Source organism: Bufo bufo, chromosome 5 (assembly GCF_905171765.1).
Source record: "Bufo bufo chromosome 5, aBufBuf1.1, whole genome shotgun sequence".
Classification (NCBI taxonomy): domain Eukaryota; kingdom Metazoa; phylum Chordata; class Amphibia; order Anura; family Bufonidae; genus Bufo; species Bufo bufo.
The window spans coordinates 57,731,044-57,751,900 of record NC_053393.1 but is presented as its reverse complement, the minus strand read 5'-3'; the positions used below and the strand labels follow the sequence as shown (position 1 = coordinate 57,751,900).

General features: G+C 44.1%; 1 long non-coding RNA gene across 1 annotated transcript; it reads right to left on the bottom strand.

The window, feature by feature from the left end:
* Positions 1 to 7,985: 7,985 nt before the first annotated feature.
* LOC121002064 lies at positions 7,986 to 16,619 on the bottom strand. The gene is made up of 3 exons (XR_005779206.1): positions 16,609 to 16,619; positions 15,801 to 15,802; positions 7,986 to 8,336 (listed from the first exon to the last, which is right to left on the bottom strand). It is a non-coding gene; the product is annotated as an uncharacterized LOC121002064 (long non-coding RNA).
* Between the last annotated feature and the right edge of the window lie 4,238 nt (positions 16,620 to 20,857).

Genomic DNA, 20,857 nt, shown 5'->3' with positions numbered 1-20,857 from the left:
AGACCCCTGCGATCTAACATTTATCCCCTATCCTGTGGAAAGGAGACAATTTCTTGTAATTACAATATAATTACAATATAAGTATTCACAACTATATACAGTTTCAAACTGAACAGAGTGAAAAAATTGCTTCACTCTTGCGGGTAAAGTATGGGCGCAGCCACATATTCTGGTACATCCATTATTCAACTCATCTTACCACAAATGCATGAGTCTCACTGTGAGAGAAATGTTTATCTGGACAATCATGATGTTTTGCTTCACTGACGGGAAATTATCTGTATTATTTTTCTTCTATCAGAATATCAAATAAAAGCAAACTTGTGTTTCACCAAAAGAAAAAAAAAGAAAAATCAGAACGTGTTATGCTTGACTTATATGAATCTTTTGATTAGGATCTTGCAATGACAGGTACAGGAATTAGACTGTCAGCAGCAAAAAGCCACAGCAGAATGTATTAATGATTTGTTGCAATGGTTGGATATGTACTTTGTAATCCTGACACAGCATTAGTACTCCTTCATACTCCTGTGAAATTATTATTACTTTAAATAAAACACGTGATGCAACACATTATATGTATTATTTGGTTGCATTACATTTTTTATCCTTGAAAGCTTGATATTTTTGTGTTTTACTAGAGTTGAGCAGACACCTGGATGCTTGGGTTCGACGGGTTCGGCCGAACTTCACAAAAAAGTTCGAGTTCGGGACCCGAACTCGACCCCGAACCCCATTGAAGTCAATGGGGACCCAAACTTTTGAGCACTAAAATGTCATGGAAAGGGCTAGAGGGCTGGAAATGGCATCAAAATGTGGTTAAGAGCATGGCAAGTGCCCTGAAAACAAATGTGGATAGGAAAATGACTTTAAGTAACATAAAATACGTAAAAATAAAAAATAATAATCTTGATCTAGGAGGACGAGGTCCATATGGAGTAGGAGGTTGAGGAGGCAGAGGATGTGGCGGTGTAGGTGGAAGCGGCGGTGGAGGAGGAGGAGGTAGCCTACACTGCTTTTTGGTTTAAATTTATTTATATTTTATTAAATTCAGGTACACCCCAAAACATTGGAAAATATAACCTGTGATAACCCCCTCCAGTCGTGCTAAACACACATTCAGACAATACACTGGCTGCAGGGCAGGCCAGCACCTCCAAGGGGTAAAGGGCAAGATCAGGCCATGTGCCCAATTTGAAGACCCATCAGTCAGTTCGCGTAGACGTGTGCACACATACTGCCCCACCATGTCGCACATCCACTTGGATATCTTCTCTATCAACTTTTGATGTTCTTTTCTGAGCCTACCATGTTGATCATGGTTATCGGCGAATCAGGGTTCCACTCCGGAGAGGGAGCGTGAGAAAGAGAGACCACATTCAAGGGAGGTCAATGGATGAAATTTAATTGTGATCGAGCGGAAATATGGGAAAAGTTATTAAAGCAGAAGAATTGAAGGAAAGGAGGGGGAGCGCAGCAATTACCCACTCCCGACTTGGGAAGGTAGTGAGGATAAATTACAATACAGGACTCTTAAGATGCCCTGTTATTGGAATGATTAAGAAAAAATTATAGGGAATGTCACTGGGGTATTTAGGATTTGGAAACTTTAGACAGGAGCGGCCCTGCTGCATCTTTGTTGACTCTAGATAACTTCTGCCTGATCGCACGTCAACGATCCATTTAGATATCTTTTCTATCAACTTTCGATGTTCTTTTCTGAGCCTACCATGTTGATCACGGTTATCGGCGAATCAGGGTTCCATGCCGGAGAGGGAGCATGAGAAAGAGAGACCACATCCAAGGGAGGTTAATTTTTTGAAATTAAATATGAAGTGTGGGACAAATTATTGAAGCACAAATGTGGGACAAGTTATTAAAGTTTAAGCATTGAATGAAAGGCGCATCAATTAAAGAAGAATTTTTGAAATGTTATTCCCTGTCACCTCTGCAGAGCAGGGGTTTTGTATACGGCAACATTGGTAAAACGTCACCTTGTAACAGATGATTTTTTGAAATTTAGGTCCCTATCACCTATGCAGAGCAGGGGTTTATTCACAGCAAAAATGGTCAAATGTCACCCAAGAATGTAACTGACAAATTAGTAATTTTTTTTTTACCTTTCTATTAGGTATAGCAGTGGTATATCACACCCAAAAATTTGTGAATTTCACCCGAAAATGTAACAGACAAATTAGGTATTTTTTTTTACCGGGCTACTAGGTATAGCAGTGGTATATCACACCCAAAAATTTGTGAATTTCACACAAAAATGTAACAGACAAATTAGTGAATTTTTATTACCTGTCTACTAGGTATAGCTGTGGTATATCAAACCCCCAAATTTGTGAATTTCACCCAAAACGCCTGTATGTAGAGGGTGTATCTCACACGGTCTGAACCAGTGTAGGCCTGAATTAAAGATTTCTTAGCCCAACAAGGCTGTATTTCAAATGCCTGAATCAAACCCCTGTATGTAGAGGGTGTATCTCACAAGGCCTGAACCAGTGTAGGCCTAAATTTAATATTTCTTTGCCCAAAATAGCTGTATTTTAAATGGCTGTATTTCAAATGCCTGAATTAAACCCCTGTATCTCACACGGCCTGAACCAGTGTAGGCCTGAAATAAAGATTTCTTTGCACAAAATGGCTGTATTTCAAATGGCTGTATTTCAAATGCCTGAATCAAACCCCTGTATGTAGAGGGTGTATCTCACAGGGCCTGAACCAGTCTAGGCCTAAATTAAATATTTCTTTGCACAAAATGGCTGTATTTCAAATGGCTGTATTTCAAATGCCTGAATCAAACCCCTGTATGTAGAGGGTGTATCTCACAGGGCCTGAACCAGTCTAGGCCTAAATTAAATATTTCTTTGCACAAAATGGCTGTATTTCAAATGGCTGTATTTCAAATGCCTGAATCAAACCTCTGTAAGTAGAGGGTGTATCTCACAGGGCCTGAACTAGTGTAGGCCTAAATTTAATATTTCTTTGCCGAACAATGCTGTATTTCAAATGGCTGTATTCCAAATGCCTGAATTAAACCCTTGTATGTAGAGGGTGTATCTCACAGGGCCTGAACCAGTGTAGGCCTGAATTACAGTCAGGTCCATAAATATTGGGACATCAACACAATTCTAACATTTTTGGCTCTATACACCACCACAATGGATTTGAAATGAAACGAACAAGATGTGCTTTACCTGCAGACTGTCAGGTTTAATTTGAGGGTATTTACATCCAAATCAGGTGAACTGTGCAGGAATTATAACAGTTTGCATATGAGCCTCCCACTTGTTAAGTGACCAAAAGTAATGGGACATAATAATAATCATAAATCAAACTTTCACTTTTTAATACTTGGTTGCAAATCCTTTGCAGTCAATTACAGCCTGAAGTCTGGAACGCATAGACATCACCAGACGCTGGGTTTCATCACTGGTGATGCTCTGCCAGGCCTCTACTGCAACTGTCTTCAGTTCCTGCTTGTTCTTGGGGCATTTTCCCTTCAGTTTTGTCTTCAGCAAGTGAAATGCATGCTCAATCAGATTCAGGTCCGGTGATTGACTCGGCCATTGCAGAACATTCCACTTCTTTCCCTTATAAAACTCTTTGGTTGCTTTTGTAATATGCTTTGGGTCATTGTCCATCTGCATTGTGAAGCGCCGTCCAATGAGTTCTGAAGCATTTGGCTGAATATGAGCAGATAATATTGCCCGAAACACTTCAGAATTCATCCTACTGCTTTTGTCAGCAGTCACATCATCAATAAATACAAGAGAACCAGTTCCATTGGCAGCCATACATGCCCACGCCATGACACTACCACCACCATGCTTCACTGATGAGGTGGTATGCTTAGGATCATGATCAGTTCATTTCCTTCTCCATACTCTTCTCTTCCCATCACTCTGGTACAAGTTGATCTTGGTCTCATCTCTCCATAGGATGTTGTTCCAGAACTCTGAAGGCTTTTTTAGATGTCGTTTGGCAAACTCTAATCTGGCCTTCCTGTTTTTGAGGCTCACCAATGGTTTACATCTTGTGATGAACCCTCTGTATTCACTCTGGTGAAGTCTTCTCTTGATTGTTGACTTTGACACACATACACCTACCTCCTGGATAGTGTTCTTGATCTGGCCAACTGTTGTGAAGGGTGTTTTATTTACCAGGGAAAGAATTCTTCGGTCATCCACCACAGTTGTTTTCTGCGGTCTTCCGGGTCTTTTGGTGTTGCTGAGCTCACCGGTGCGTTCCTTCTTTATAAGAATGTTCCAAACAGTTGTTTTGGCCACGCCTAATGTTTTTGCTATCTCTCTGATGGGCTTGTTGTGTTTTTTCAGCCTAATGATGGCTTGCTTCACTGATAGTGACAGCTCTTTGGATCTCATCTTGAGAGTTAACAGCAACAGATTCCAAATGCAAATAGCACACATGAAATGAACTCTGGACTTTTTATCTGCCACACCTGGCCATGGAACAGCTGAGAAGCCAATTGTCCCATTAATTTTGGTCACGTAACAAGTGGGAGACACATATGCAAACTGTTGTAATTCCTACACCGTTCACCTGATTTGGATATAAATACCCTCAAACTGAAGCTGACAGTCTGCAGTTAAAGCACATCTTGTTTGTTTCATTTCAAATAAATTGTGGTGGTGTATAGAGCCAAAAATGTTAGAATTGTGTCGATGTCCCAATATTTATGGACCTGACTGTAAATATTTCTTTGCACAAAATGGCTGTATTTCAAATGGCTGTATTTCAAATGCCTGAATCAAACCCCTGTATGTAGAGGGGGTATCTCACACGGCCTGAACCAGTGTAGGTCTGAATTCAATATTTGTGCACCAAATGGCGGTATTTAAAATCTCTGAATGTAACCCAAATGTATTAAGGGTGTATCTCACAATGACATCTGCATCAAAGGCTGCCAACAATTTTTTTTGTGCCCAAACGAGTGTTTGTTAACTGAATTTGACAGCAGTTTATAATAAGTAATTTCACACGTGCTGATGCTGCAAGGCCTGAAAATAGTGTTTTTTGTCAAAAAAGTGTGTTTTTAAAAACCCAGAAAATGATGGGTGTATTTCTAGCTTAAATTGCACACTGACTAATCCAGATGTTGTAGATTGCCTAAAAAGAGTTTTTTTGCTAACAGAATATGAAAGCTATATATATTAAACTTGAATTTAACACTTGCAGATCAGGAAAATACAGTTTTTTTTGGACAAAAAAGTGGGTGTATTTCTACTTTAAATTGCACACTGAGTAATCCAGATGTTGTAGTTTGCCAAAAAATGGTGATTTGCAATGTCCCAAAAGCTCAGATGCAGTGCTGGTGCACTGAGATTGCATAAAATGGCCGCCACTGCCGCCCACCTAACTAACAGAATTATAAAAGTAATTTTTTTTTGGTCAATGGGCTTAGGGTAGGGTAAAACTATTGTGCCCTGCACCCACACAACTATTTTTCTGTAGAGTTAGATTCTCTCCTAGTCTCTCCCTGAAATCACAAGTCCAGCGGCATCCTCTCCCTACAATTGTAACAGCAGAGTGACATGCAGCGCTATGTGACTCAAGCTTATATAGAGGCTGGGTCACATGCTGCACTGGCCAATCACAGCCATGCCATTAGTAGGCATGGCTGTGATGGCTTCTAAGGTCAGACAGTTAACCGCTTGTTGATTGGCTGCTCTGCATCCTTTCAAAAAGCGCCAAGAAAGCACCGAACCCCGAACCCGAACCCAAACTTTTACTGAAATGTTCGGGTTCGGGTCCGGGGTCCAAAAATCCTAAAGTTCGGTACGAACCCGAACTTTACAGTTCGGGTTCACTCAACCCTACTCATAATTTATGGGCATCCTCACTTGAGACCATATAACCTTGTTAACAAAATCAATAGCGGGGCTTAATCTTTTGAGGAAATCAATGCCAATAATGAGTCGATCAATGGGCATATCCACAATCAATGTGGGATGGCTGATTACTTTATTTCCCACTTTAATATCCAGCCAAGCTCTACCTAATACCTTGAGGGCATTGCCTGAGACACTTACCAGGTTAGCAATAAAACTTTTTAACTTATACCTATCAGAAGATATATCCTGTAGTTGTTGGAAATACTTTTGAGATAATAAGGTTGCTTGGCTACCAGTATCTATTAGAGCCATTATTTGTGGGAAATGATCAAACAATTCCACTTTCATTTAATATTGTTGTTCTATTTCCTGTAAAGAACAAAGATATTTGGAATGATAAGTGAAATTGCAGTCCTTTTAAGCAATCATCCTTACCCTTGACCCCCCCCCCTTACTTTGTTGTACCAGCAGGATTGCGTGTCATTCTTAGCACAGCTAAAGACCATGTGGCTTTGGGGGGTTTAAATTATTTTCATGGAGAAAGCCATGTATGTTAGTTTCCCCATTATTACATACACTTAAATCTTCAGCATTTGCAGCATTGGACATACAATATTTACCTGCTTCTCCCCATTTATAATTGGGGAGGGCTCTCTACAGGAGGAACTGCCCCTAAAAAAGGATTTGGGGGTTTAACAGAAAATGCCTTGTACTCTCTGTTAGCAACCAATCCAAAGTTTTTCTGGGATGGTAATCCCTAGCCAAAATAAATGTTATTTTATTAGGCAAAGCGTCATCAAACAACTGGATGAATTCACGGTTTTCAAATTTGGGATCTTTTTCAGCTAAGCTATAAGCATTTTTAAGGAGTAGGACAGACAAAAATTCCCTGGGACTTTGATTTGGCCTTCACTTCAGTGTAAACATAGCCCTCCTGGTAGCAGTAGCTGACTTATAGGGACCAAACTCAGTCTTAATCTCTGACACTACCTCTGACCAGTTATCTTTGCCTATATCTCTGAGGGAATTAAAAAAATACTGGTGCTTTGGCTCGAATACCCAGGCAATAAATTACATTTTCTGCTTGTCACGTTCTAAATGTAATGTTTTCATTGCCTCTTCATAAGTTTCTACATGATTGATTATGGAGAGGGATCCCTTTTTGGTGAATTGACCCACAGTTTATTTTAGAAATTTAATCACTTTGGTTGTATTAATCATAGGCGTATATATAAGGATATATATTCCCTGTATGGCCATGTATATATTGGCCCTGTATGGCAAGTGGGGACATACAGTACAGACCAAAGGTTTGGACACATTCAAAGAGTTTTCTTTATTTTCATGAAAATTGTAGATTCACACTGAAGGCATCAAGACTATGACTTAACACATGTGGAATTATATACATAACAAAAAAGTGTGAAACAACTGAAAATATGTAATATTCTAGGTTCTTCAAAGTAGCCACCTTTTGCTTTGATTACTGCTTTGCGCACTCTTGGCATTCTCTTGATGAGCTTCAAGAGGTAGTCACCTGAAATGGTCTTCCAACAGTCTTGAAGGAGTTCCCAGAGATGCTTAGCACTTGTTGGCCCTTTTGCCTTCACTCTGCAGTCCAGCTCACCCCAACCCCAAACCATCTCGATTGGGTTTAGGTCCAGTGACTGTGGAGGCCAGGTCATCTGGCGCAGCACCCCATCACTCTCCTTCATGGTCTAATAGCCCTTACACAGCCTGGAGGTGTGTTTGGGGTCATTGTCCTGTTGAAAAATAAATGATGGTCCAACTAAACGCAAACCGGATGGAATAGCATGCCGCTGCAAGATGCTATGGTAGCCATGCTGGTTCAGTATGCCTTCAATTTTGAATAAATCCCCAACAGTGTCACCAGCAAAGCACCCCCACACCATCACACCTCCTCCTCCATGCTTCACGGTGGGAACCAAGCATGTAGAGTCCATCCGTTCACCTTTTCTGCGCCGCACAAAGACACGGTGGTTGGAACAAATGATCTTCAAATTTGGACTCATCAGACCAAAGCACAGATTTCCACTGGTCTAATGTCCATTCCTTGTGTTCTTTAGCCCAAACAAGTCTCTTCTGCTTGTTGCCTGTCCTTAGCAGTGGTTTCCTAGCAGATATTCTACCATGAAGGCCTGATTCACACAGTCTCCTCTTAACAGTTGTTCTAGAGATGTGTCTGCTGCTAGAACTCTGTGTGGCATTGACCTGGTCTCTAATCTGAGCTGCTGTTAACCTGCGATTTCTGAGGCTGGTGACTCGGATGAACTTAGCAGAGGTGACTCTTGGTCTTCCTTTCCTGGGGCGGTCCGCATGTGAGCCAGTTTCTTTGTAGCGCTTGATGATTTTTGTGACTGCACTTGGGGACACTTTCAAAGTTTTCCCAATTTTTCGGACTGATTGGCCTTCATTTCTTAAAGTAATGATGGCCACTCGTTTTTCTTTACTTAGCTACTTTTTTCTTGTCATAATACCAATTCTAACAGTCTATTCAGTAGGACTTTCAGCTGTGTATCCACCTGACTTCTCCACAACACAACTGATGGTCCCAACCCCATTTATAAGGCAAGAAATCCCACTTATTAAACCTGACAGGGCACACCTGTGAAGTGAAAACCATTTCAGGGGACTACCTCTTGAAGCTCATCAAGAGAATGCCAAGAGTGTGCAAAGCAGTAATCAAAGCAAAAGGTGGCTACTTTGAAGAACCTAGAATATGACATATTTTCAGTTGTTTCACACTTGTTTGTTATGTATATAATTCCACATGTGTTAATTCATAGTTTTGATGCCTTCATAGTCATGAAAATAAAGAAAACTCTTTGAATGAGAAGGTGTGTCCAAACTTTTGGTCTGTACTGCATATATTGTGAGGATTTGCTCTGATAGGCAGGGTAGGTGGAAGCAGTATATAGGCAAAAAAAGTTTGTAAATCAAAATGTCAGTGTTTATTTCACACAAAAGGCAAAAGAAAAACGACTTAATACAGTCTTGGTGTTAAATTCACACAATGAAAAGTCTATAGAACAGTCACGTCACCTTTATAGCCGTTTTATCCCCGGCATTTCACACCAGGCTTTAGGGGACCTGTTTCTCAGCATGCAGCCCTCATGCGGCTCTCAGCCTTCCAGCACAGTACCATTCTTCAGATCCCAAAACAGAGACTCAGCTACTGAGCCCAGCTGCCTATTTAAAGGACAGCCAGGTGCTGCCAAAACCCAGACCGGCACTTAAACTCCGGTCTGGTATTTGATCTCACCTGGCTGGAAATCAGCCCAGCCGTCCATGTTGGGAGGAAAATACCCGCCTTCCCAAACAAAACTCCTTTGCTATGTCATATACCCCCCCCCTTTGTTCAACCCTGAGGGGGTGAAAGCACGCCAGACACTGTACCCGGGACCCTGCAAGGACAAGAACCATCTGGTGACCAGAGCATTCCTCTCTTTGGCCTGGCTCATCCACTTGAGAGGGGAGTGGTCGGTCACAAGACAGAACTTTCTCCTTGACAGATAATAGCGGAGAGACTCGAGTGCCCACTTAAAGGCCAGGCACTCTCTCCACTATACTGTACCGGGTCTCGGCTGGAGTGAGCTTACGGCTGAGGAAGACAACGGGATGCTCCTCCCCGTTGACTTCCTGAGACAGTACAGCACAGAGGCCTACTTCGGAGGCATCGGTTTGAACTATAAACTCCCTTTTTAAGTAGGGCGTCACCAAAACCGGGGACCCACACAGGGCCAACTTCAAAGCGGAGAAAGCTTCTTCCGCCTGGTCATTCCAGCGAACCATTACGGACTTTCCCAGTCGGTACTGTGAATGACAATATCATCCAGGTAAGCCAAGGCGTACCGCCGATGTGGACGAAGCACAATGACCATTAGATGTTGAAAAGTGGCAGGGGCGCCATGCAGATCGAAGGGTAACACCTTATATTGGTACAGCCCCTCTGGTGTAATGAAGGTAGTTTTCTCTTTGGCAGCCCTTCGTCAAGGGTACCTGCCAGTACCCTTTAGTGAGGTCCAAAATAGAAAAATACCTGGCTTGGTCTAACCTTTCAATAAGCTCATCCACCAGAGGCATGGAATATGCATTGAATTAGTTCAGTTTACGAAAATCGTTACAAAACCGCAACGTCCCGTCCGGCTTTTTAAGACTATAGGACTGGCCCACTCACTATTAGACTCCTCGATGATGTCTAGCTGCAGCATGAGATGCACTTTCTCCGAGATGGCTTGTCGCCGAGCCTCGGGTACCTGGTATGGCTTTAACCGGACTTTTGCCTGAGGCTCAGTGACAATGTCATGCTGGATTGCGGAAGTGCATCCAGAGAGGTCCGAGAACACATCCGTGTTCTGACTAACAAACTCGCTGGTCCGATCACCCGGGTTAAAGATCCGGACCCGAGCCTGCCGATTATAGATCCGGCTCTGGGCTCGCTAAGCGGCCTCCATATGCTCCCTGACAAAAGGCAAAATGGTCTCTATCCGCTGTTGCATCTTGATAACATACTCCAGGACATTATTATGCGGAGTGGGTTGCTGTTCCCACGCCTCTTTGGCCACATCGAACAGACCTCGAGTATGTCTGCCATAAGGCAATTTGAAGGGCGAGAACCCAGTAGAAGCCTGGGGTACCTCTCGCACAGCAAACATGAGATAGGGCAGAAGAAGGTCCCAATCCTTCCCATCTTTAGACACCACCCTTTTTAACATAGTTTTTAGAGTTTTGTTAAACCTTTCAACCAGTCCATCCATTTGCGGATGGTACACGGACGTCCGTAACTGTCTGATATGCAGCAACTTATAGAGTTCCCTCATGACCTTAGACATAAAAGGGGTCCCCTGGTCAGTCAGGACCTCTTTAGGTAGCCCCACTTGGGAGAACATCTCCATTAGCTCCTTAGCTATAAGCTTCGCCGATGTATGTCGCAGTGGCTCCGGCTCCGGGTACCGAGTGGCGTAGTCCAGGACGACCAAGATGTGTTGGTGTCCTCTAGCAGACTTTGGTACTGGGCCTATGAGGTCCATAGCGATTCGCTCAAAGGGCACCTCGATGATCGGGAGAGGTATCAAGAGACTGCGAAAAAGGTGCTGGGGGATATTTGCCTGGCAGGTCGGGCAATACTTTCAGAATTCTTCTAGCTCTCTAAACACACTGAGCCAGTAAAACCATTGTAGTATCTGGTCCTGTGTCTTCTGCATTCCCAGATGACCCCCGAGAACATGTTGGTGGGCTAGCTCTAACACGAGTTTGCAATAAGATTGGGGCACCACCAACTGTTCAATGGATTCACCTCGCAGCTGGTTTACCCAGTACAACATCTCCTGATGAACCACAAAACGGGGGAACACCGACTCTGCCCCTGGTTGTTGTGGTTCACCATCTACTATTAATACATTTTCCCAGGCTCGGGATAGGGTTGCGTCCCAGGGTTGGACGGTACCAAAATTATCCCCGGAGACATTGAGGTCTGCCAGCTCAGGACCAGGCGGCAAGTCCTCCATGTCTCCCATCATCACACTTAGTGGGGTTGTCTCCCTCTCTTCCACCGAAGTGGCGGACACCCCTACCGCTGGCCCTTCGGTCTCAGGTTCCCAGGGTTCTGGTCCTCCCACTGAGCCGGGCCACTCTGCTAGTGTTACCCCTGTCTCATGGGTATAAGTCACTCTCATAGCAGGCCACAGTGCTGGGAAGCCCAGGAAGTCTCTCCCTATTATAAGTTTGAAGTGTAGATTGGTGGCGACAGCCACCTCGTGGGTCCACCTGCCGGCAACCGTGGATAGAGACACCATAGCAGTGGGGTAGTCTTTTAAGTCTCCATGAATACACATGACCCCGACTTTACGGCCAGTATACTCAGTGGACCGTACCAGGGTCACCAGACTCCCTGAGTCCAACAGAGCCTCCGCTGGAGTGTCTCCCACCTCCACCTGGCACAGGTGATTCAGAGTCTCCGGGGCACCCGCTGCACACAGCTTACTAGCATATAGCGACTGACTGAAGCCATAGTTCGTGTCCATGGGTCCACCTGATGTGGACAGTCAGCTCGTACATGGCCAGGCTCCCGACTCCAGACTATCGGAACTGGGTCCACAGGCGGTACATCCCGGGCGTGTTTGGTGGGCACAAACCGCCAGGTCTTGGGTGGAAAGTTACGGGATTTGACTAGCCTCCTCCCAAAAGAACCCCCCTGTAGATTCCGGGTAGCCTCATAGCACTCCACCAGGTCGACCATCTTGAGAGCATTACCTGGAGAGACCTGGCCGATTCATTGCTGGAGAGGGGGTGGCAAAGCCCTCCAGAATAGTGATGAGCAGCAGGGGCAATATTCGAATTTGCGATATTTTGTGAATATTTGGGCGAATATTCGCCATATATTCGAGAATTCGCGAATTCATGATCTCCAGGCATTATTTTCTTGATTGCGAAAATTTGCATAAAATTTGCGATTACAAATATATTTAGCGATATTCTAAATATTCGTGAATTCTCGAAGTGCCGATATTCGCGATTAAAATTCGCAATTCGAATATTCGTGATCAACACTACTCCAGAACACATCAGCCAACAGACGGTCCAGCATAGCAGTGGGGCTCAGCACGTCAGGCTGGGAGTCTCATGGACTCAGCCGGCTTAAGCCCCCACTGATGCACCTGCTAGGCCTGGACCAACACATTCACCCCCAGTCTTGCCAGAATCTCACCCTTGACTTTCTGGTAGTCGGCCGTTTGATCATCTGGCAAGTCAAAATACACCCGCTGGGAATCGGATGTCAGGACGACCTCAACCCACTGATCTCAGGGTAAATTCTCCCTTGTGGCCACGTTCTCGTACATCGCCAGGTAGGTTTCGACGTCATCTGATGGTGTCATCTTGGGGATCGCCGCACGAACCGCTTTCCGGACATTATGGACACTCTGGGACGCTCCTGCCGTCTGTAAAGCCATCATGTGTTGTAACAGCAGCTGGTTTGTTTCTTGCTAGTCTTGGTTAGCCTCCACGAGAGCTTTCATTATAGCCTCCATTTTGTCACGTAACAGAGGCTTAAATTTAGCTGGGTTAATCCAGGACATCCAACCGTACCGAAAAAATATTTTGGCGTTTATGCCAGCCTCACTGCTTGTGCCCGCTCCAAGCCACCAATTGTGAGGATTTGCTCTGGTAGGCAGGGTAAGCGGACGCAGTACAGAGGCAAAACAAGTTTGTAAATCAAAATGTCAGTGTTTATTTCACACAAAAGGCAAAAGAAAAGCGACTTAATACAGTCTTGGTGTTAAATTCACAGAATGAAAAGTCCATAGAACAGTCACGTCACCTTTCTACCCGTTTTATCCCCGGCAGTTTACAGCAGGCTTTAGGGGGCCTGTTTCTCAGCGTGCAGCCCTCATGCGTCTCTCAGCCTTCCAGCACAGCACCATGCTTTAGATCCCAAAACAGAAACTCAGCTACTGAGAGCGCAGGCAGCCATGCGCCGGGCTGCGCTAGAAGTATATCCCCCTACCCGCCTCCCGGAAGGCGCAGAGCGCTGTGCTGCACTCAGGAAAGCAACCCCTGCACCTCCAGCAAGGACCCGACCTTACAAGAGCGCAGGGAGCGACAGCGACCAGCCCCAGGAGGAGAGCACACAGGCTGTGCTATGGAGCAACCAGCCCCCCCTCTGTGGGAGAAGTGAAGGAGGTGGAGGTGGAAAGTGCTGGACCCTCCATCACCGCCCCATCTCAGGACTCGGAGGAAGAGGAGCCGATCGCCAGCCCGCGTCAGGAGGGTAAATATGTGCACATAGCAATATGATTATGTATCCATAACATGTACGTAAACATTAAAAGGGCCAACAATGAGGGGACAACATACACTATAGTAATACAAAAAAGAACACTGGACAATAACTCTTTAATCTACATTAAAACCATTAAAGGGGTTATCCCACCTTCTCATTTCCATGCTGTGGATGCTCTCTCATGTTCGAAAAACTGCTCAGTCAGGGGGTGTTTACATTTCTATTGACTGACAGCAGGATCAGCGGTCTGCTGATCTACTGACTCCGCCTCCTTGTTTGGCATGCGCGCTCCCGTGGGAGCAGGAAATCATTCTCTCAGCCTCCGCAGCTACAAGCGCAGGAGAACTAGCAAGCGCGCAGGCGCAGAGAGTTCTCTGCAAAAAAAAACACAGGACAAACTAAAGGAATCCACCGCGCAGGCGCGAAAATGCGCAAGCCCTAGAGTCAGGTCGGGCTGCGTTAAAAAAAGAAGAGGATAGCGCGCAAGCGTGGCCAATGCTCCGATGTTGTTGGGGTGGCCATAACCTATAACGACCAGCAGTAAACAAGGCTACAAAAGAAGGTCAAATATATAAGAAGGGAGGACAAATCTCTAATAACTTCTATTGGGTAAGTTGATACCGGTGTCAAAAACTACACAATTAGGCAGACTTCAAAAGATGGGATAACCCCTTTAACAAATAAATAATATTAAACTCTATAGAACTATCACTAACTAACAAGCAAAATAAAATTATACTGTACTGAAATATCACTAACTAATAAACTATATAATTATTATAAATATCACTTATTAACGTATTGAGATTTAAATAGTCAATGTGTACAAAGACTTTAAATAAATAAAAAAAGAGTAAAAAAATAGACAAACAGACATATTTTGTACTGCCGTGTACATCGACCGTCTCTATAAAAATATCCTATGATCTAACCCCTCAGGGGAACACTGTAAAAATAAAAATAAATAAACAATTAAAAAAAATACTAATTCAGTCACCTAACATCACTAAAGTGCAACATCAAGCTATCAGAAATAGGCATATGCCCCCCAAAATAGTAACATTCGGTCATTTTATTCAGCCAAAAATTAGACCCCAACATTAGACAATCGCCAAATAAAAATAATATTATGGCTCTCAAACTATGGAGACACTAAAACATGAATTATTTTTGGTTCAACAATGCTTTTATTGTGTCATTTTACATATTAGTAGTGATGATCGGCAGGGGTCATATTCGAATTCGCGATATTTCGCGAATATTTTGTAGAATATTTGTCAAATATTTGCAAATTCGAAAATTTGCGATTTTTTTTTACTCGAAAAATCTGAAAGGTAATGATTGTGTAATATGCAAGTTTTTGTAATTCGAATTTTCGTATTCGAATTTTTATTGCAAATTTTTCAAATTGCTCTTTTTTCGATTTTTTTCGAATATTCTCTATATTGCTATAACTTAGTTTTTAGAATATTCGTAATATTCTAAAACAACTGAATATATAGCAATATAGCGAATATTTGAAAAAAAACGAATATAGAGCAATTTAGCTAATATAGTGCTATAATCTTTTTTTTTATAGTTGTAATTTTTTTCCAATCTGAATTTCAGATGAGAAAAAAATTACAACTATTAGACAAAGAAGATTATAGCACTATATTAGCTAAATTGCTCTATATTCGTTTTTTTTGAATATTCGCTGTATTGCTATAACTTCGTTTTTTCGAATATTTGTAATATTCTAAAACAAGAATATATAGCAATATAGCGAATATTCGAAAAAAATGAATATAGAGCAAAATTCGCAAACACTACTACTCCTAAAGTCAAGTATATTGCAGCCTTCTTATTGCAGTGAGGGATCATGCGTACTGATAAAAAAAAACAAAAAAAAAAAAAAAACATTTGAATATTCGAAATGACGAATTTATATAACTATATTCGAAATATTCGCAAATTTTCGAAGTACCTATATTCGCGATAAAAATTTGAAATTCGAATATTCGTGATCAACACTACATATTAGGTCTTGCCGCATCTGTAACAACCAGCTGTATAAAAATATCATACCAACTAACCCCTCAGGTGGACACCTTTCAAAACAAAAATTTTAAACTCTCCAAAAAGGCATTTTTTGGGACAACTTTTATCACAAAAAGGTGTAATAGCAAGCGATCATAAAGTCAGATACACCACAAAATAAAGGTTTAAAGGTTTAATAAGAATTGCAAATAATGTTCATATATATATTTTTTTTAAAACAGTACATTGAAGGCCAAATTGGTCAAAATGCAGAAGGAGCACTGCCAGGATATGCAGCCCATTCAGGAGTACATGAAGGCCATGCAGTAGATGCAACGCCAGGCCATGAAGGGGGTGCAGGAGATGCTTCTGCTATTGGAAAAGTTGCCATAAAAATATATTTTTTTCTAATAAGTTATATAAATCATGTATACAGTTATAACGTGTATTTTGTTTTTTGTAATATTGCTCTGTTTTAGGGTAATAGCTCGGCCTAAATCAGCCAGAACTGACAGCAGTCGGTAAATACACACGTCTGTAAAATGGGTCCACATCCGTTCCACAATTTAGCGGAGCGTTTACAGACCCATTGATTTTCAATTCCATCAGAAAAATTTGGCATTCACATGATAAATAAGTAAGTGTCGGCCAGTACAGGCCCCATAAATTAGCCAACAGGCGTTCACCTGAGAGAGCAAAGAACTTTGTATTCTGTGGCTGGAGGTACATTAGGCATTCACCAGATACTGAAGTAAGTGTCGGCCATTACAGGCCCCAAAAATTAGCCAACAGGCATTCACCTGACAGCAAAGAACTTTGTATTCTGTGGCTGGAGGTACATTAGGCATTCACCGGATACTGAAGTAAGTGTCGGCCATTACAGGCCCCAAAAATTAGCCAACAGGCGTTCACCTGACAGCAAAGAACTTTGTATTCTGTGGCTGGAGGTACATTAGTCATTCACAGGATAACGAAGTAATTGTCGGCCACTACAGGCCCCAAAAAATTAGGCATTCAAAGGACATAAAAGGCCTTTTATGCCGCTGTATTTACCTAAGACAGGGACCATGATTTGTAATGGGTGGTGGCGGATATTTGTGGGCTGTCATGAAGAATTTGAATCAAACATGGTCTACTGGTCACATGTGTTGAAATCCTCCGAGATCCATGCCTCATTCATTTTTAGAAATGTGAGGTAGTCAACACTGTCGTGAGCTAGGCGAGTGCGCTTATCGGTCACGATCCCCTCTGCTGCGCTGAACGTCCTTTCGGACAGGACACTGAATGAGGGGCAAGCCAACAGTTCCATTGCAAATTCTGCCAGCTCTGGCTAGAGGTCAAGCATGCCCACCCAGTAGTCCAGGGGTTCATCACTTCTCAGAGCATCCACATCGGCCGTTAACCTGATGTAGTCAGACACCTGTAGGTCTAGGCGTTCCCTGATGCTAGATCTGGAGAATAGCTGTCAATGGGTCGGCTGAAAGAATGATCTCATATCAGAAGTAACCAACACATCTTCAAACCGCCCTCTTCTTGCAGGCGCTGTTGGATTGGTACCCGCAACTGTTTCTCTGTGAGTCGAAATTCCTCTGCCAGCGCACGCAAAAGCAGAATGCAGCATTTCTCGAAAATATCTGTAAAGAATAAATCAAGGCAACTGGACGTACTGTATATTTCTTGAAAACGTTTCACTCGTTCTTCCTACGAGCTTTCTCAATTCTGAGTGACTGTACAATAATTCTCTGGGTATAAATATGTAACTGAATCAACATCTGGTAATTATACCCAGCATAGGGTCAGAGGTCATTATACTCAGCATGGGGTCAAAGGTGTTGATTCCATTATCCTAATTGGAGTCAGTAGGTGATAAAGACTTCCCAGAAAATGGTGTCAAGACAGCATTGTATGTGGCAGACAATAGATGTCTAACCCCCCGCCTCTATTCAAGCTTGGCTTCTCCATTTTTACGTAGATGGCCTCCTTCACACCTTGTTTGTACCAATCGGCCTCCTTATCCAAAACACGTACTTGACTGTCTTCAAAGACAGAGAATTCTTGTACACTCACTCAGAATTGAGAAAGCTCATTGGAAGAACGAGTGAAACGTTTTCAATAAATCTACAGTACGTCCAGTTGCCTTGATTTATTCTTTACAGATATACCATGACCTGGATAAATGAGAACCTTCACAGACAGCATTTCTCGAAGCAAGGCCTGGAAGTGCTGCATTCTAACAGCCCTCTGTGATCGTGGTAACATTTCCGCCATTTTTTGTTTGTACCGGGGGTCTAACTATGTTGCCACCCAGTACTGGTCCTTGCCCTTTATGCTTTTTATATGGGTGTCCCCCTTAAAACACTGGAGCATAAAGGCCCACATTTGCACTAAACTGGAAGCAGTGTAGTGGCCTGGCTCCTTCTCATCATCCAGGATAATGTCATCCTCGTTCTCCTCCCCCCATCCACGGACAACACCAGGGATCCCAGAAAGGTTTAAAGCATGCTCTTCTTGCTCCTCCTCATCCACCCTGGCACCATCCTTCTCTGACTCCTTTTCAGACTCCTGTTGTTGACTTGTCTCAGATGGAGTAGCCCCCCCTGGGAATGCATCCAGCATTGCAACTTCCTCATCTTCCTGCTCCTACTCCTCGACCAATGACACGACGCAATGCATGCTCCAGAAGGAAGGCATAAGGCACAATGTCACTGATGGCGCCCTGGCTGCGGCTGACCAGTTTGGTGATCTCATCAAATAGCCGCAGAAGTCTGAATGCGTCGCGCATGAGCAGCCACTGGCGCAGTGAAAAAAAAACAAGCTCCCAGAACCTGTCCTGCCACAGAGTTCGTACAGGTAGTCGTTAACTGCACGTGTGCCTGCTGGAGCAGCCTATTAAGCATATACAAGGTTGAGTTCCATCGCGTTGGGCAGTCACAAATAAGACGTCTGACGGGCAGGTTGTGTCGCCGCTGAATGTCAGCAAGGCGAGCCATGGCCGTGTAAGATCTTCTGAAATGGCCCGAGATTTTCCTGGCCTGCCGCAAGACGTCCTGGACCCCAGGGTATTTGACAACGAATCGCTGCACGACTAAGTACAGGACGTGTGCCATGCACACGTGTGTAATTTTGCCCTGTTTCAGCGCGCTCAGCAGATTGGCACTGTTGTCGCACACCACTTTACCAACTGTCAAATTGAGCGGTGCTAGCCACTGATCTGCCTGTGAACGCAAAGCTGAAAGGAGTGCAGGACCGGTGTGGCTCTTGGCTTCCAGGCACAACAGACGCAGCACAGCATGGCAACGTCTCACCTGGCATGTCGAATAGGTTCTGGGGATCTTGGGAGGTGCAGTGGAAGAGACAGCAGCAGCGGAAAAGGAGGAGTCAGCCGAGGAGGAGAGAGAGGATGGAGTAGGAGGAGAAGAAGAAGAGGCAGGCCTGCATGCAATCCGTGGCGGTAAAACCAAATCTACACGGGTGCCACGGGTTGCATGCTTGACGGCCGTCAGAAGGTTCACCCAGTGGGCAGTAAAAGTTATATACCTTCCCTGCCCCTGTTTGCTAGACCACGTGTCTGTGGTCAGATGTATCTTGGCACCGACACTGTGTGCCAGAGTTACATTCACTTGCCGCTGAACATGGCCATATAGCTCTGGGATGCTCTTCTGGGAGAAATATTACCTTCCTGGGACCTTCCATTGCGGTGTTCCAATGGCCACACATTTGTGAAAGGCCTCAGAGTCCACCAGTTTATATGGCAGTAGTTGGCGGGCTAACAGTTCCGACAAGCCAGCGGTCAACCGTTGGGCAAGAGGGTTATCCGGCATAATAATTTTTTTAAGCTCAAACATTTGGGCCACGGAAGCCTGCCTTTTGCCAGATAAACGTGAGGACGGCACGATGGGAGGTGGAGTGGAGGACAATTGTGAGGAGAGAGGAGAAGGAGAAGAGGCTGGACGGTGAGCGCCTGGAGTGTGGCTTTGTGGGTTTTGACGGCATTGCTCCCACTGGGCTCGGTGATGGGAGGCCAGGTGCCTTCTCAAGGCGGTCGTCCCTAGGTGAGTGTTGGGCTTACCGCGACTTATGCGTTGACGGCAAAGGCTGCAGATGCCAACACTATTGTCAGCAGCGGACACGTTAAAAAAGTCCACACTGCGGAGCCATGTGTCGGCGTCCTGGGAGCGCCAGATGTGACCATACATGGTTGATGGCTCGCTCCTGATACATTGATACATTAGCAGTCTGGTTTTTCCCTCCTGTGCAATGTAAGTTCTGCCTGCTTCTCCTCCCTATCTGTTGGTCCATCTCTCCATCTGAACTCCCCTCCTCTTCCTCTCTTGTGGGCACCCACATGACGTCCATAAACACGTCATCATTGACGTCACCTTCCCTACCACTAACATTAGAGATCTCGGAGTAGGCAGCAACAGCGGGGACCAACATTCTTGGGCTGATCTGCGTACTGTCGTCATACTGCTCAGTGGCAGCTGTTGCTACCTCCTATTCCTAAACCAATGTCAAGAATGTCTGCGCATCGGAAATGTCTTGTAATGGATCGGAAAATAATTCCTGTGACTCAAGCGGAGGGTATATGGTGGTGGTAGTGTTGGTGTCTTTGGGGGTGCACACAGCAGAGAGTGAAGAGGGTGCAGATAGAGAGGATGAGGAGGGTGCAGAAGCTGAAGGCTGAGTGAGCCACTCAACAAAGTCTGGTGAATCCTTTGACGTAATCGAACGCACCTTCTGCAACTTCCCACTTTGGCTCTGGCCTGGTGCGCCTGCCCTTCCCCTACCACCCCTGCGGAAAGGCCTGCCTCTTCCTCTGCCTGTTACTGTTTAAATCTCCCTGTGACAAAAGTCTCTAGAGAAACACAGTGTATGTGGAAGAAGGTATATAACACCCCACTTCAATCTGTCATTTTGGGGGGCCACTGGTCTATCACACCAGTTCTAATACTTTTTTTTTCCAGTAACGTTTGTCACTGTGTGTAGCAGAGGGAACACAATGAAAGAGGCTAAATTTCTGCAGTTCCCAAATACACTATTATAAAAAGTATATTGTTATATAACACCCCGCTTCAATCTGTCGTTTTCGGGGGCCACTGGTATATCACACCAGTTATAATACTTTTTTCCAGTAACGTTTGTCACTGTGTGTAGCAGAGGGAACGCAGCAAAACAG